Source organism: Trachypithecus francoisi, unplaced genomic scaffold (genome assembly GCF_009764315.1).
Source record: "Trachypithecus francoisi isolate TF-2019V2 unplaced genomic scaffold, Tfra_2.0 Lachesis_group12, whole genome shotgun sequence".
In the NCBI taxonomy this organism is placed as follows: Eukaryota; Metazoa; Chordata; class Mammalia; order Primates; family Cercopithecidae; genus Trachypithecus; species Trachypithecus francoisi.
Window position 1 is genome coordinate 43,645,176 of NW_022681457.1, and position 3,387 is coordinate 43,648,562.

Sequence of the window (3,387 nt, forward strand, 5' to 3'; positions counted from 1 at the left end):
GATGTATTATATATGTTTTATATGTTAACATAAATAACTAAATATCCATGGAGTCTAAGGGGTTATCAATTATGTAAACCTACTCCCACTGATTTGATAACAGCTTTTCAGAAAATGAACTATATAAAATTTAAACAATTTTCTTTCTTTTTTTTTTTTTTAAATAGAGCTGGGTTCTTGCTATGTTGCCCGGGCTGGTCTCAACCTCTTGGACACAAGTGATCCTCCTGCCTCAGCCTCCCAAAGTGCTGGGATTATGGGTGTGAGCCACTGCACCCGGCCAGATTTAAACAATTTATTTTTGCTAAATGACAACAGCATACATTTATCTGTATAATTACATGTCACTCTCATCTTTGAATTACAATCAAAATTTAACTCAAAACCTCTTTTAATATACTTGGAGTCACTTTTGAGGCTTTATGATGGTATCAAAGAGATAACCACACTGCTTTTAGTTCATTCACTTTCAATTATATATCTCAGTTAATACTACTTTAGTTATATATCCGAACAACAGACCCAAATTAATCTTGAAGAACAAAGAAATTTCTTGGCTTTTGTAAGTGAAAAACATGCAGGTAGGCCAGGCATAGTGGCTCACACTTGTAATGGCAGCAATTTGGGAGGCAGAAATGGGACGATCTCTTGAGCCCAGGAGTTCAGGACCAGCCTGGGCAACATGGCAAAACCCAGTTTCCACCAAAAAAAATACAAAAATCGCTTCTGTGTGGTCACGCCAAGCCAGTGCCTGGGGCTGGAACTGGGCCGCAGCCCCTCAGCTTTGCCCACCGCTTCCCGACCATGGACCCCCGCAAAGTGAACGAGCTTCAGGCCCTTGTGAAAATATGTAAGCAGGATCTGAGCATTCTGCACGCCGAGGAAATGCGCTTCCTGAGGGTGTGGGTGGAGAGCATAGGGGTAAAGTACCACCTGCTACTCAGAAATCTAAATCAGAAGAAAATACCAAGTGGAAAAAAAACCTGACAGTAAGAAGGTGGAGGAAGACTTAAAGACAGACAAACCATCAAGTGAGGAAAGTGATCTAGAAATTGATAATGAATGTGTGATTAAACCAGACACTGATGCCCCTCAAGAAATGGGAGATGAAAATTCAGAGATAACAGAGGAGATGAGATCAGGCAAATGATAAGAAAGTGGCTGCTATTGAAGCCCTAAATGATGGTGAACTACAGAAAGCCATTGACTTATTCACAAATACTACCAAGCTGAATTTGCATTTGGCCGTTTTGTATGCCAAGAGGGCCAGCATCTTCATCAAATTAAAGAAACAAAATGCTGCCATCTGAGACTGTGACAGAGCCATTGAAATAAATCCTGATTCAGCTCAGCCTTACAAATGGCAAGTGAAAGCACACAGACTCCTAGGCCACTGGGAAGATGATCTTGCCCTTGCCTGTAAATTGGATTACGATGAAGATACTAGTACGATGCTGAAAGAAATTCAACCTAGGGTACAGGAAATTGCAGAAGAAAGTATGAGCGAAACGTGAAGAGCCGGAGAACAAAGAATAGAAAGAGTTAAGAAGGCTCGAGAAGAGCGTGAGAGAGCCCGGAAGGAGGAAGAAGCCAGACGACAGTAAGAAGCTCAGGATGGCTCTTTTCCACGTGGCTATCCTGGGGGAATGCCTGGTAATTTTCCCGGAGGAATGTCTGGAATGACCCAAATGCCTGGACTCAATGAAATTCTTAGTGATCCAGAGGTTCTTGCAGACATGCAGGATCCAGAAGTTATGGTGGCCTTCCAGGATGTGACTCAGAACCCAGCAAATACATCAAAATACCAGAGAAACCCAAAGGTTATGAATCTGATCAGTATATTGTCAGCTAATTGGAGGTCAAGCATAACGCCCTTCTGATAAATAAAGCCCCTGCTGAAGGAAAAGCAACCTAGATTACCTTATGGATGTCGCAATAATACAAACCAGTGTACCTCTGACCTTCTCATCAAGAGAACTGGGGAGCTTTGAAGATAATCCCTACCCTTCTCCTCCAAATGCAGCTGAAGCATTTTACAGTGATTTGCCATTAGGGTATTCATTCAGATAATGTTTTCCTACTAGGAATTAATCCCTACCTCTCTCCCCCAAATGCAACTGAAGCATTTTACGGTGGTTTGCCATTAGGGTATTCATTCAGATAACGTTTTCCTACTAGGAATTACAAACTTTAAACACTTTTTAAACCTTAAAAATATTTAAAACACATTTAAAGGGTCTGTTAATTCTTATATTTTTCTTTTTTTTTTTTTTTTTGAGACGGAGTCTCGCTCTGTCGCCCGGGCTGGAGTGCAGTGGCCGGATCTCAGCTCACTGCAAGCTCCGCCTCCCGGGTTTACGCCATTCTCCTGCCTCAGCCTCCCGAGTAGCTGGGACTACAGGCACCCGCCACCTCGCCCGGCTAGTTTTTTGTATTTTTTTTAGTAGAGACGGAGTTTCACCGTGTTAGCCAGGATGGTCTCGATCTCCTGACCTCGTGATCCGGCCTCCCAAAGTGCTGGGATTACAGGCTTGAGCCACCACGCCCGGCCATATTTTTCTTTACTAATCATTTTGGACTTTTTTCCTTTGAATTATTGGGAAGGGAAGATATTTATGTATGGAAGATTATTGCTCTAATTTGAGTGAAACAAGTTTATTAGTGCAAGGCAAACATAACTCATTTGAGGATAGACTTTGTGTTGGATATGTGGTTCCTGAAGCATTTTTGCTTGTCTTTTTAAATGCTTTATCCTTTTCTTTAAATACTTATTTCAATAAAACTAACTGGGACCACCAGTATTTCAGTAGGACCTGGGTAGGGACTGGAAGTACTTGGCAGGGCAGTGGCAATCTTGCTGTATTTTAAATAGCATGCATCCTTGGGCAGGTTGCCCTTAAATCTTACCCAGTGGTGAAGGGATTTTTTTCGTAATGCTGCAGTAGAGTTGGAGTACTTAGTTCTGTTCTTGTCTAATATATCTAATAAATGTTTCATATTATTTCCACATAGGGAAAATAAGGGAATATTTTTCTTTTTATATTTCTATGCTTAAAATTCTCTTTCCTAGTCAAAAAATGCCCAGCTTGCCGGGCGTGGTGGCCCAAGCCTGTAATCCCAGCACTTTGTGTGGCCTAGACAGGCGGATCACGAGGTCAGGAGATCGAGACCATCCTGGCTAACACGGTGAAACCCTGTCTCTACTAAAAAATACAAAAAACTAGCCGGGCGAGGTGGCGGGCGCCTATAGTCCCAGCTACTCGGGAGGCTGAGGCAGGAGAATGGCGTGAACCCGGGAGGCCGAGCTTGCAGTGAGCTGAGATCCAGCCACTGCACTCCAGCCTGGGCACAGAGCAAGACTCCATCTCAAAAAAAAAAAAAAAAAAA

General features: G+C 42.5%; 1 pseudogene; it reads left to right on the top strand.

Annotated features, from left to right (window-relative positions):
* The first annotated feature begins 211 nt into the window (after positions 1–211).
* Positions 212–1,880, top strand: LOC117093514 (annotated as a pseudogene).
* Positions 1,881–3,387: the final 1,507 nt, after the last annotated feature.